This window comes from Oryx dammah, unplaced genomic scaffold, assembly GCF_014754425.2.
Source record: "Oryx dammah isolate SB20612 unplaced genomic scaffold, SCBI_Odam_1.1 HiC_scaffold_25, whole genome shotgun sequence".
Taxonomy (NCBI): domain Eukaryota; kingdom Metazoa; phylum Chordata; class Mammalia; order Artiodactyla; family Bovidae; genus Oryx; species Oryx dammah.
Window position 1 is genome coordinate 56,746,986 of NW_024070209.1, and position 14,794 is coordinate 56,761,779.

The 14,794-nt window shown below is 39.8% G+C and overlaps 1 pseudogene; it reads left to right on the forward strand.

Moving 5' to 3' along the window:
• The first annotated feature begins 9,354 nt into the window (after positions 1 to 9,354).
• Positions 9,355 to 11,926, forward strand: LOC120852270 (annotated as a pseudogene).
• The last annotated feature ends 2,868 nt before the right edge of the window (positions 11,927 to 14,794 follow it).

Below are 14,794 nucleotides of genomic sequence, written 5' to 3' on the forward strand. Positions count from 1 at the left end.
CTAGCATGCTGCAGTACATGGGGTCGAAAAGAGTCAGACATGACCAAGTGACTGAACCAAAGTGGTACTAAGTGCCCTTTTAGAATCCAAAGTCTTGGGGGAAAGTAACTCTTCACTTGAATATTTCGACAATGCAGTGTAAATTTGTGCTCAAAACCAGCATGAATGAAGGAGGTAGGTTTTCCATTCCTCACAGCGTATATGGCCACTATCTTTTATTACTTGTATCTCTGATTTTAATTCCTAGACCCACTGAATTTGTTTGTCTCCTTTAACTGTCCCTCTTATCATTTCATCTCTACATTTGCCCCTTTTTAATTTAAGAATAATACACTCTTTTTACTATTCCCTCCACACCAGCAAAACATACAATTTGTTATAAGAAGAGTCTGGAGTTATTTTAGTTTGCTCTATTAGAACCATAAGTCTCCAATCTAATAATTTACAGAGTTTTATTGTGAGTAATTCTGTAAATTGATGTTTCTGCTGGTGACAGAGAAAAAGAAAAAATCTATCTGATGTAATAAAATACAGAAAAGTAAGGTAATTGTGAATTTCTTTTGGCTAAAAAATTCTAGAGATAGAAGAATATGAAACTTTTTTTTTTTCTGCTCCATATAAACTCTTTAAGATATTCAATTATGTTTATATACTTGATCTGGATGTCTTTTGATTATATTCAGATATAGAAAAATGTAGTAAAATATACATCTGACAGACTACAATATCATTTATAATTATAGGTGAGATCACCAAATTAATTTTCAAACTGGATATTTTTAAAATTAAAAGGGAACAATATTGTTCAGTCACTAAGACGTGTCCAACTCTTTGTGGCCTCATGAAGTGCAGCACTCCAGACTTCCCTGTCCTTCACTATCTCCCAGGCCTTGTTCAAGTTCATGTCCATTGACTCAGTGATGCCATCCTGCCATCTCATCCTCTGTCATCCTTTCCTCCTCCTGCCCTCAATCTATCCCAGCATCAGGGTTTTTTCCAATGAGTCAGCTTTTCACATCAATTGGTCAAAGTTTTGGAGCTTCAGCTTCAGCATTAGTACCTCCAATGAATATTCAAGAGTTGATTTCTTTTAGGATTCACTGGTTGGATCTCCTTGCAGTCCAAGGGACTCTCAAGAGTCTTTCCAGGATCACAATTCAAAAGCATGTATTCTTCAATGCTTAGCCTTATGATTGAACTCTTACATCCGTACACGACAACTGGAAAAACAATAGCTTTGATTAGATGGACCTTTATCAACAAAGTGAAGTCTCTGATTTTTAATGTGCTGTCTAGATTTGTCATTGCTTTTCTTCTAAGGAGAAAGCTTCTTTTAATTTCATGGCTGCAGTTTCAGTCTGCAGTGATTTGGGAGCCCAATAAAATAAAATTTGTCGTGTTTCCAATTACAACTTGATTTCTGGTTTCTGGGTCTTTCTTGAATCTAGCTTGTACATTTGGAACTTCTCAGTTCAGCTACTGTTGAAGCCTAGCCTGAAAGCTTTTGAGCATTACTTTGCTACCATGTGAAATGAGTCCAATTGTGTGGTAGTTTGAACATTCTTTGACTTTTTCCTTCTTTGGATTGGAATGAAAACTGACTTTTTCTGGTTCTGTGGCAACTACTAAGTTTTCCAAATTTGCTGGAATATTGAGTGCAGCACTTTAAAAACACCATCTTTTAGGATTTGAAATAGCTCAGCTGGAATTACATAACCTCCACTAGTTTTGCTCATAATAATGCTTCTTAAGGCTCACTAGACTTCACACTCCAAGATATCTGGCTCTAAGTGAGTGACCAAAACACCATGGTTATCCAGGCCATTAAGACCTTTTTTGTATAGTTCTTCTGGGTATATTTGCCACCTCTTATTAATCTCTTCTTCTTCTGTTAGGTCCTTGCTGTTTCTGCCCTTTATTGTGCCAATCTTTGCATGAAATAGTCCCTTGGTATCTCTAATTTTCTTGGAAAGATCTCTAGTCTTTCTCATTCTATTGTTTTCTTTTATTTCTTTGCATTGATTACTGAGGAAGGGTTTCTTATCTCTCCTTACTATTCTCCAAAACTCTGCCTTCAGATGGGTATAACTTTCCTTTTTCCTTTTCCTTTCACTTCTCTTCTTTTCTCAGTTATTTGTAAGGCCTCCTCAGACAACCATTTTGCTGTTTTTCATTTCTTTTTCTTTGGGATAATTTTGATCACCACCTCCTGTATAATATTATGAACCTCTGTACATATTTTCTTCCAGGCTTCTGTCTATTAGATCTAAACCCTTGAATCTATTTGTCACCTCTATAATCATAAGGGATTTTATTTAGGTCTTACTTGAATGGCATTTCTGCTTTATTTACTATGCCAAAGCCTTTGACTGTGTGGATCACAATAAACTGTGGAAAATTCTGAAAGAGATGGGAATACCAGACCACCTGACCTGCCTCTTGAGAAATCTGTGTGCAGGTCAGGAAGCAACAGTTAGAACTGGACATGGAACAACAGACTGGTTCCAAATAGGAAAAGGAGTACGTCAAGGTTGTGTATTGTCACCCTGCTTATTTAACTTATGTGCAGAATACATCATGAGAAACGCTGGACTGGAAGAAACACAAGCTGGAATCAAGATTGCTGGGATAAATGTCAATAACCTCAGATATGCAGGTGACACCACCTTTATGGCAGAAAGTGAAGAGGAACTAAAAAGCTTCTTGATGAAAGGGAAAGAGGAGAGTGAAAAAGTTGGCTTAAAGCTCAACATTCAGAAAATGAAGATCATGGCATCTGGTCCCATCACTTCATGGGAAATAGATGGGGAAACAGTGAAAATAGTGTCAGACTTTATTTTGGGGGGCTCCAAAATCACTGCAGATGGTGAGAGCAGCCATGAAATTAAAAGACGCTTACTCCTTGGAAGAAAAGTTATGACCAACCTAGATAGTATATTCAAAAGCAGAGACATTACTTTGCCGACTAAGGTCTGTCTAGTCAAGGCTATGGTTTTTCCAGTGGTCATGTATGGATGTGAGAGTTGGACTGTGAAGAAGGCTGTGTGCCGAAGAATTGATGCTTTTGAACTGTGGTGTTGGAGAAGACTCTTGAGAATTCGTTGGACTGCAAGCAGATCCAACCAGTCCATTCTGAAGGAGATCAGCCCTGGGATTTCTTTGGAAGAAATGATGCTAAAGCTGAAACTCCAGTATTCCACCTCATGAGAAGAGTTGACTCATTGGAAAGACCCTATGCTGGGAGGGATTGGGGGCAGGAGGAGAAGGGGACAACAGAGGATGAGATGGCTGGATGGCATCACTGACTCGATGGACATGAGTCTGAGTGAACTCCGGGAGTTGGTGATGGACAGGGAGGCCTGGTGTGCTGCGATTCATGGGGTCGCAAAGAGTCGGACACGACTGAGTGACTGAACTAAACTGAACTGAATGGTCTATCTGTTTTCCCTACTTCACTCAATTTAAGTCTGAATTTTGCAATAGGCAGCTCATGATCTGAGCCACAGTCAGCTCAAGGTCTTGTTTTTACTGACTGTGTAGAGCTTCTCCAACTTTGGATGCAAAGAATATAATCAATCTGATTTCTGGTTGACCATCTGGTGATGTCCATGTGCTGAGTGGTCTCTTATTTTGAGAGGAAAAGGTTGCTTGTTATGACACAGTGTGTTCAGTATTGAGGGAACATATGTATACCTGTGTGGCAGATTATGTTGTTACTGTTGTTCAGTGACTCAGTCCTATCTGACTCTGCGACCCCATGGACTGCAGCATGCCAGGCTTCCCTGTCCATCACCACCCCCCAAAACTTGCTCAAACTCATGTCCATGGAGTCCATGGAGTGATGCCATCCAACCATCTCATCCTCTGTCGACCCCTTCTCCCCCTGCCTTCAATCTTCCCCAGCATTAGGGTCTTTTCTAATGAGTCAGCTCTTCACATCAGGTGGCCAAAGTATTCAAGATTCAGCTTTACCATCAGTCCTTCCAATGCATATTCAGGATTGATTTCCTTTAGGATTGATCTCCTTGAAGTTGATGTATTGCAAAACCATTGCAATATTGTAAAGTAATTATTCTCCAATTCAAATAAGTAAATTGATTAAAAAATAAAAGAAGATCATTGGGAGTCAGACTGGCCTGAATAAAGTGAATTATATTGAGTTACAATGTTGTGACAGACTTTTTAAATTAAAATAATTTTACTCAAGGTAATTCAATATTTTTAAAGAAATTCTATATTTATGATATGTTACTTGGGAAATTCTAAGTATAAAAGGAAGAAATTTCAATTGTTCTAAAGGCAATTAAAATAAGTTGCTTATAACATAACTTATTTTAAATGTATTTCAAATTATTTGCACAGAGAATTTGCCCTCTTTCAGATGATTTCATAATATCAGAGCCAAACATGACACATTCAGTTGAAAGGTTGATTTTTTAATTAACTATAGGTAGTTATACTAGTAAGCATTTTTCTCAATATATCATTGGTGCCTTGGGAACTTTTTGTATCTTTATATGACTTATAATTGAGGCTTTGTATTCCATGGGGGCAATTATGTTTCTTCATAACAAGGTTCCTTTTTAAATTTTTAACAAAATTACTATCAAAGACACTAATGGGATATTATCTTCTCTTTCTAAACTAGTTATGGGATTTCAATAGCTTATACTCCTTTGACATGATCTTTTTTTTTTTCCACCGACAAGGAAAATAGTCAACCAATTATTTGCAGAGACATTTCTCTCTCTCCTTTTAAAAGTTTCCTATTTAGAATGTCCTCTAAATTTAGTTAAAGGACAATCTTCTTTAAGTTTGAATTGGTTCTCAAAATTGATTTATTTCCCTGCTCCCCTGCATTTATTATTGCTCCCATTCCCTGAGCTCAAAAATTCTTTATAAATATTTTCATTTTAATTGCCTTAAAAAATCAAGTGTACAGGGTGGTGCTTCTGGGACAAGACACTTGACTTCCTTGGATATCTAAATTTCATTTTGAAATAAATCGATATAAAATGGAGTTTATATCATCCCTGGATATTAGAAAAAGTCCTTCCACCTGTCTGAAATTTAAAGAAATATTGTCAAAAGAAAATATGAAGGATGAATTAAGTACAATGGAGCACCAAAGGAAAGTCGAGTGGATTAATAAGGAAAGGCACCCTATCTTCTCTCATATCTCCATTACTCACCTGCATTCTATCAGAGCAAAAAACAGAGATAAGGACAGATTAAAAGTTATGACCAACCTAGATAGCATATTCAAAAGCAGATACATTACTTTGCTGAATAAGGTCCGTCTAGTCAAAGCTATGGTTTTTCCTGTGGTCATGTATGGATGTGAGAGTTGGACTGAGAAGAAAGCTGAGCACCGAACAATTGATGCTTTTGAACTGTGGTGTTGGAGAAGACTCTTGAGAGTCCCTTGGACTGCAAGGAGATCCAATCCGTCCATTTTAAAGGAGATCAGCCCTGGGATTTCTTTGGAAGGAATGATGCTCAAACTGAAATTCCAGTACTTTGGCCACCTCATGGGAAGAGTTGACTCATTGGAAAAGACCCTGATGCTGGGAGGTATTGGGGGCAGGAGGAAAAGAGGATGACAGAGGATGAGATGGCTGGATGGCATTACCAAATCGATGGATGTGAGTTTGAGTGAACTCTGGGAGTTGGTGATGGACAGGGAGGTCTGGCCTGGTGCGATTCATGGGATCGCAAAGAGTCAGACACGACTGAGCGACTGAACGGAACTGAACTGAACTGAATGGTAATGACGTATCCTGAAAATTGATTCATACTATTATATTAAAATGCTTAAAACACAGCAGGCTTTATATTTTATCTATTTTCTCCCATCCAGCTTTAATTTACTGTCTCTCCACTGGCCTCCCTGTGGCTCAGAGGTTAAAGCACCTGCCTCCAATGTAGGAGACCTGGGTTTGATCCCTGGGTCGGGAAGACCCCCCCGGAGAAGGAAATGGCAACCCACTCCAGTATTCATGCCTGGAGAATCACTCGGACAGAGGAGCCTGGCAGGCTCCAGTCCATGGGGTCGCAAAGAGTCGGACACGACTGAGCGACTTCACTTAAACTTAAAGCACTGAATATATGATTAGAAAAATTAAGACCCTGATATTCCTATGCCACTTTAACTTTTCTACTGAGGAAATCAAACTCTGAAGTAGGCAAGACAATTTTTCATCCCAAGATAAATTTCTTCTGCACTGATGAAGCCATTCAATTTAATTAAGGTCATGCTAACTGGAACCTCCATACATATCTTTGCCCTCCACTGAGCTCCACTGATTACAAACAGGGAAAGGAGTACATCAAAGCTATATACTGTCACCTTGTTTATGTAACTTATATGCAGAGTATGTCATGTAAAATGGGGGCTGGATGAAACACAAGCTGGAATCAAGATTGCTGGGAGAAATATCAATAACCTCAGATATGCAGATGACACCAGCCTTATGGCAGAAAGTGAAGATTAATTAAAGAGCCTTTTGATGATAGTGAAAAAGGAGACTGAAAACGTTGACTTAAAACTCAATATTTAGAAAACTAAGATCATGGCATCTGGTCTCATCTCTTCATGGCAAATAAATGGGGAAACAATGGAACCAGTGAAAAACTTTATTTTGGGGGGCTCCCAAAATCATTGCAGATGGTGACTGCAGTCATGAAATCAAAAGGCACTTGCTCCATGGAAGAAAAGCTATTACGACCTAGATGGCGTATTAAAAAGCAGAGATATTAGTTTACCAACAAAGGTCCATCTAGTCAAAGCTATGGTTTTTCCAGTAGTCATATATGGATGTGAGAGTTGGACTATAAAGAAAGCTGAGCACCAAAGAACTGATGCTTTTGAACTGTGGTGTGGGAGAAGACTCTTGAGAGTCCCTTGGATGGCAAGGGGATCAAACCAGTCCATCCTAAAGGAAATCAACCCTAAATTTTCATTGGAAGGACTAATGCTGAAACTGAAACTCCAATACTTTGGCCACCTGGCTTGAAGAACTGACTCGTTTGCAAAGATCCTGATGCTGGGAAAAATTGAAGGCAGGAGAAGGGGACAAAAAAGAGTGAGATGGTTGGATGGCAACACCAACTCGATGGACATGAGTTTGAGCAAGCTCCAGGAGTTGGTGATGGATAGGTAAGCCTGAAGTGCTGCAGTTCATGGGGTTGCAGAATCTGACACTACTTAGCAACTGAACTAAACTGAGCTCCACTTCTGTGCCGTTGCTTATCTACAAAAGGGAGATATTTTTCAGTGTAGATGCTGTGTAAAGCAATTGGCTCTCCACTCTTTGCTATGTCATTCACTGAATCTGCACCAGACCTTTCTTATAGCCTTGGCATTAACTAGACTTTTCTAATTCTCTGATTGACTTTCCCTGAAGGCTGAGAGTTGGGGAAATGGGGGTTGCCTTTCTGCTTCAAAGATAGATTGCAGTGAATAAAAGTACCATGAGGTGAAAGTCAATGTTCTAAACTAGGTGTTATAAACAACTGATTAATTTCCAGCCTAACAAATTGAAATCCATATAGTTCAGAGCAAAAATAAAAGGAAAGAAAACTAATGAAAATAGAAAGCAGAAACCAAAATAAAAAACAGACCCTAAAGTGTGTCTTGAATTTTAATGACCATTAGAGAAACAGGAGACAGGGTCTGCAAGGTAAGTTTAGGTTTCAAATTTGTATTACCCATATGCTCTAAAAACCCCCAGAGAGTGACATTTAGTTTAGAACATCTTTGAGTAGTAATTCTCCATGTTGCATACACATATAATAAAACTAAATAATGAATGTTTAGGAGTGAAAAAAATAAAAATAATTTCAGGAGTATCTACTTTTGGGTTTAAGAAAGAGGAATGCAATTAATAACATATTGGTAATATTTTATTGTTTACATAGAATAAGCATACTGAGGTTTTTAGATTTAAAATATTTTTTGAATTGTCTGTTAATATATATATTAATAATTTAAATTTTAAGCAAAAGTTTCTCCAGTTAAACAATTTGTGTGGTGTCATTCTAGATGCATCAAAAACATTAACAAAAAGTTAATACTTTCCATAAAATTTTAAAATAATAGCTTTATTTTAATTAAAAGATATATGAAGATTATAATAATCTGTGTCCCATAAGAAAAGAGAATTCTCCAGGCAAGAATACTGGAGTGGGTAGACTTTCCCTTCTCCAGGTGATCTTCCCAACCCAGGAATTGAACCTAAGTTTCCCACATTGCAGGCAGGGTCTTTACCAGCTGTGCCACAGGGAAGCCCAAGACTACTGGAGTGGGTAGCCTATCCCTTCTCCAAGGGATCTTCCTGACCCAGGGATCAAACATGGGGTCTCCACATTGCAGGTGGATTCTTTATCAGCTGAGCTATGAGGGAAGCCAGGAAACAGCTAATACTCATTATTTTATTTAAAATTTTATTTATATTTAAATTTTATTTTTTGAACTTTTAATAGACTTATGTGGTACAAAGATAAAAAATTACAAAGAATAGTTATCTTAAAAGACTATGAAAATACCGGCGCCCACTGTGCAGCCGCTGAGCTAGAGCCGGCCTGAGCAGTGCCCTCAGCGTGGCCCTCTTTCCAAGACCCTAGGCACTCGCGTGGATCTTCACACGTCCCCCACTATCCTAGGTCCCCCTATCCCACGCGGCCAGCTTTCTGCACACCAGCCCCGCCGGGGTCCGTGTCTTGTCTTGCCGGCCGGACTTGGGCTGGAGCCTGAGCTGTAGCTGGCGCCATGTCGGTGATGGGCATCAGTTCAGTTCAGTTCAGTCACTCAGTCGTGTCCGACTCTTTGCGACCCCATGAATCGCAGCACACCAGGCCTCCCTGTCCATCACCATCTCCCAGAGTTCACTCAGACTCGCGTCCATCGAGTCCACGATGCCATCCAGCCATCTCATCCTCGGTCATCCCCTTCTCCTCCTGCCCCCAATCCCTCCCAGCATCACAGTCTTTTCCAATGAGTCAACTCTTCGCATGAGGTGGCCAAAGTACTGGAGCTTCAGCTTTAGTATTATTTCTCTACTGATCTCCAGTAACATATTGGGCACCTAATGACCTGAGGAGTTCCTCTTTCGGTATCCTATCATTTTGCCTTTTCATACTATTCATGGGGTTCTCAAGGCAAGAATACTAAAGTGGCTTGCCATTCCCTTCTCCGGTGGACCACATTCTGTCAGATCTCTCCACCATGACCCACCCGTCTTGAGTTGCCCCACAGGCATGGCTTGGTTTCATTGAGTTAGACAAGGCTGTGGTCCTAGTGTGATTAGGTTGACTTGTTTTCTGTGAGAATGGTTTCAATGTGTCTGCCCTCTGATGCCCTTTTGCAACACCTACCATCTGGGCATAGACCTGGGGTTCCAGAGCTGCTACGTAGCTGTAGCCCGCCCCAGCAGCATCGAAAGGATCGCTAATGAGTACAGCGACCGCTGCACGCTGGCTTGCATTTCTTTTGGACCTAAGAATTGCTCAATTGGAGCAGCAGCTAAAAGCCAGGTAATTTCCAATGCAAAGAACACAGTCCAAGGATTTAAAAGATTCCAGAGCCGAGCATTCTCTGATCCATTTGTGGAGGCAGAAAAATCCAAACTTGCATATGATATTGTGCAGTTGCCCACTGGGTTAACAAGTATAAAGATAAAATACATGGAGGAGGAACGTAGTTTTACCACAGAGCAGGTGACTACCATGCTTTTATCCAAACTGAAGGAGACAGCAGAAAGTGTTCTTAAGAAGCCTGTTGTGGACTGTGTTGTTTCGGTTCCTTGTTTCTATACTGATGCAGAAAGACAATCAGTGATGGATGCAACACAGACTGCTGGTCTCAACTGTCTGTGATTAATGAATGAAATACTGCAGTTGCTCTTGCATATGGAATCTATAAACAAGATCTTCCTGCCTTAGAAGAGAAACCAAGAAATGTAGTTTTTGTAGACATAGGGCATTCTTCTTATCAAGTTTCTGTATGTGCATTTAATAGATGAAAACATAAAGTTCTGGCCACTGCATCTGACACAATACTGGGAGGCAGAAAATTTGATGAGGTGCTAGTAAATCATTTTTGTGAAGAATTTGGAAAGAAATACAAGCTAGACATAAAGTCCAAAATCCGTGCATTATTACGACTGTCTCAGGAATGTGAGAAACTCAGGAAACTGATGAGTGCAAATGCTTCAGACCTTCCTTTGAGCATCGAATGTTTTATGAATGATGTTCATGTTTCTGGAACTATGAATAGAGGCAAATTTCTGGAGATGTGTGATGATCTCTTAGCTAGAGTGGAGCCACCACTTCGTAGTGTTTTGAAACAGGCCAACTTAAAGAAAGAAGATATTTATGCAGTGGAGATAGTTGGTGGTGCAACACGAATCCCTGCAGTGAAAGAGAAGATCAGCAAATTTTTTGGTAAAGAAATTAGTACAACACTAAATGCCGATGAAGCTGTTACTCGAGGCTGTGCATAGCAGTGTGCAATCTTATTGCCTGCTTTCAAAGTCAGAGAATTTTCTATCACTGATGTAGTGCCATATCCAATATCTCTGAGATGGAATTCTCCAGCTGAAGAAGGGTCAAGTGACTGTGAAGTCTTTTCGAAAAATCATGCTGTTCCTTTCTCTAAAGTACTCACATTTTATAGAAAGGAACCTTTCACTCTTGAGGCTTATTATAGCTCTCCTCAAGATTTGCCTTATCCAGATCCTGCTATAGCTCAATTGTCAGTTCAGAAAGTCACTCCTCAGTCTGATGGCTCCTGTTCAAAAGTGAAAGTCAAGGTTCGAATAAATGTCCATGGCATTTTCAGTGTGTCCAGTGCATCTCTAGTGGAAGTGCACAAGTTTGAGGAAAATAAGGAACCTATGGAAACAGATCAGAATGCAAAGGAGGAAGAGAAGATGCAAGTGGACCAGGAGGAGCCACATGTTGAAGAGCAACAGCAGCAGACACCAGCAGAAAAGAGGGTGGAGTCTGAAGAAATGGAGATCTCTCAAGCTGGATCAAAAGACAAAAAGATGGACCAACCACCTCAAGCCAAGAAGGCAAAAGTGAAGACCAATACTGTGGACCTGCCAATTGAGAATCAACACTTACAGCAGATAAACAGAGAAATGCTCAACTTATACATTGAAAACGAGGGTAAGATGATCATGCAGGATAAAGTAGAGAAAGAGAGGAATGATGCTAAAAATGTAGTAGAAGAATATGTGTACAAAATGAGACACAAGCTGAGTGGTTAATATGAGAAGTTTGTGAGTGAAGATGACCGTAAGAATTTTACCTTGAAACTAGAAGATACTGAAAATTGGTTGTATGAGGATGGAAAAGACCAGCCAAAGAAAGTTTATGTTGATAAATTGGCTGAGTTAAAAAATCTAGGTCAGCCTATTAAGATGCAATTCCAGGAATCTGAAGAAAGACCAAAATTATTTGACGATCTAGGGAAGCAAATCCAACAGTATATGAAAGTAATCAGCTCTTTCAAAAACAAGGAGGACCAGTATGATCATTTGGATGCTGCTGACATGCTAAAGGTGGAAAAAAGCACGAATGAGGCCATGGAGTGGATGAATAACAAGCTGAATCTGCAGAACAAGCAGAGTCTGACCATGGATCCAGTTGTCAAGGCAAAAGAGATTGAAGCTAAAATTAAAGAGTTGACGAGTATCTGCAGTCCTATAATTTCAAAGCCCAAACCCAAAGTGGAACCTCCAAAAGAGGAGCAAAAAATGCAGAGCAGAATGGACCAGTGGATGGACAAGGAGACAACCCAGGCCCTCAGGCTGCTAAGCAGGGTACAGACACAGCTGTGCCTTTAGATTCAGACAAGAAGCTTCCTGAAATGGACATTGATTGATTCCAACAATTGTTTATATTAAAACAGACTATTATATTTAAAAAAAGACTATGAAAAGCATCACGGATTTATGAAACTGCCAGTACTGAATGGAGAGAAGAAATGAATGAACAATTTGCAAAAGAATCTGTAATGTCTGATAAATTCATAAAAATGACATGCAGACTAGGTTTTAAATAGGTAAACCTTTTGCTTCTCTAGTGAATTTTGAAATTTGTCATCATAATGAATTACAGAAATTATTACAAATGTTTAACATTCAAATTTGTATTCAGTTTTCAGCATTGTGAATTCAGGACATGCTGAAGTTCTATTTCAGTTCGGATCAGTCGCTCGGTTGTGTCTGGCTCTTTACGAACCCATAAATCACAGCATGCCAGGGCTCCCTGTCCATCACCAACTCCCGGAGTTCACTCAAACTCATGTCCATCGAGTTGGTGATGCCATCCAGCCATCTCATCCTCTGTCGTCCCCTTCTCCTCTTGCCTCCAATACCTCCCAGCATCAGAATCTTTTCCAATGAGTCAACTCTTTGCACAAGGTGGCTAAAGTATTGGAGTTTCAGCTTCAGCATCACTCCTTCCAATGAACACCCAGGACTGAACTCCTTTAGGATGGACTGGTTGGATCTCCTTGCAGTCCAAGGAACTCTCAAGAGTCTTCTCCAACACCACACTTCAAAAGCATCAATTCTTCAGTGCTCAGCTTTCTTCACAGTTCAACTCTCACATCCATACATGACCACAGGAAAAACCATAGCCTTGAGTAGATGGACCTTTTTTGGCAAAGTAATATCTCTGCTTCTCAATATACTATCTAGGATGGTAATATCTTTCCTTCTAAGGAGTAAGTGTCTTTTAATTTCATGGCTGCAATCACCATCTGCAGTGATTTTGAAGCCCAGAAAAATAAAGTCTGCCACTGTTTCCACTGTTTCTCCATCTATTTCCCATAAAATGATGGGACCAGATGCCATGATCTTCGTTTTCTGAATATTTAGCTTTAAGCCAACTTTTTCATTCTCTTGTTTCACTTTCATCAAGAGGCTTTTTAGTTCTTCTTCACTTTTTGCCATAAAGGTGGTGTCATCCGCATACCTGAGATTACTGATATTTCTCCCAGCAATCTTGATTCCAGCTTGTGCTTCTTCCAGTCCAGCCTTTCTCATGATGTACTGTGCATAGAAGTTAAATAAGCAGGGTGACACTAGACAGCCTTGACGTACTCCTTTTCCTATTTGGAACCAGTCTCTTGTTCCATGTTTCAGTTTTTAACTCTTGCTTCCTGACATGCATACAAGTTTCTCGAGAGGCAGGTCAGGTGGTCTGGTATTCCCATCTCTTTCAGAATTTTCCACAGTTTATTGTGATACACACAGTCAAAGGCTTTGGCACAGTCAATAAAGCAGAAATAGATGTTTTTCTGTAACTCTTGCTTTTTGGATGATCCAGCGGATGTTGGCAATTTGATCTCTGGTTCCTCTGCTTTTTCCAGACAGAGAGCCTGATGAACTATGGACAGAGGTTCATGACATTGTACAGGAGACAGCAATTAAAACCATTCCCATGGAAAAGAAATGCAAAAAGCAAAATGGCTGTCTGAAAAGGCCTTACAAATAGCTGTGAAAAGAAGAGAAGTGAAAAGCAAAGGAGAAAAGGAAAGATATAAGCATCTGAATGCAGAGTTCCAAAGAATAGCAAGAAGAGATAAGAAAGTCTTCCTCAGTGATCAATGCAAAGAAATAGAGGAAAAGAACAGAACTGGAAAGACTAGAGATCTCTTCAAGAAAATTAGAGATACCAAGGGAACATTTCATGCAAACATGGGCTCGATAAAGGACAGAAACAGTATGGACTTCACAGAAGCAGAAGATATTAAGAAGAGGTGGCAGGAATAAACAGAATAACTGTACAAAAAGGATCTTCATGACCAAGATAATCACGGTGGTGTGGTCACTCACCTAGAGCCAGACATCTTGGAATGTGAAGTCAAGTGTGCCTTAGAAAACATCACTATGAACAAACCTAGTGGAGGTGATGGAATTCCAGTTGAGCTATTTCAAATCCTGAAAGATGATGCTGTGAAAGTGCTGCACTCAATATGCCAACAAATTTGGAAAACTCAGCAGTGGCCACAGGACTGGAGAAGGTCAGTTTTCATTCCAATCCCAAAGAAAGGCAATGCCAAAGGATGCTTAAACTACTGCACAATTGCACTCATCTCACACACTAGTAAAGTAATGTTCAAAATTCTGCAAGCCAGGCTTCAGCAGTATGTGAACTGTTAACTTCCAGATGTTCAAGCTGGTTTTAGAAGTTCTATTAGGCAGGAGCAAAAAGAGTCATAGTTGTGACCTACCTAGTCCTCTTTGACCTCTGTCATATATTCTGCCCCAAAAGAGTATCCACATCTCACGTCACTCTTGGTCTCTCGTTATTTGTTTGCAGGTTTTTCTGAGTCCTTTCCATTTCTACTTCAGTAGAGTTTGAACAAATATATGAATATTCTTCTGGTACTGCAGAGGCTACTCTGGCTATTCTTGTGGGTTATCTCTAGATTCTTGAAAATTAACACACCTTATCTTTCACTTTGAAGTAGACTTCCTCATTCTTCCTTTATTATGTTCTCCTTTGCTATTTCCCTTTGTCACTCTCTACAAGACTCCTTCCTGGCTGCATGAGCAGGGAGCAGCAGGGGAAGAGCTAGTGGGTGGAAGTGTGAATGCTGGGGCCATTTTGCTACAAATGAGCTCCATCTGTGCCTCCATGTCCTTATACATAAAAAGCATATAAATTAACACTCACCTCATGGTGTGGTTTTCAGATTAAATTTGTTTGCCCACAGAAGAGTTAGCTAGTAACAGTAGTAAAAAGTGTACTAACAGTATTTTGTATGGGTGTAATA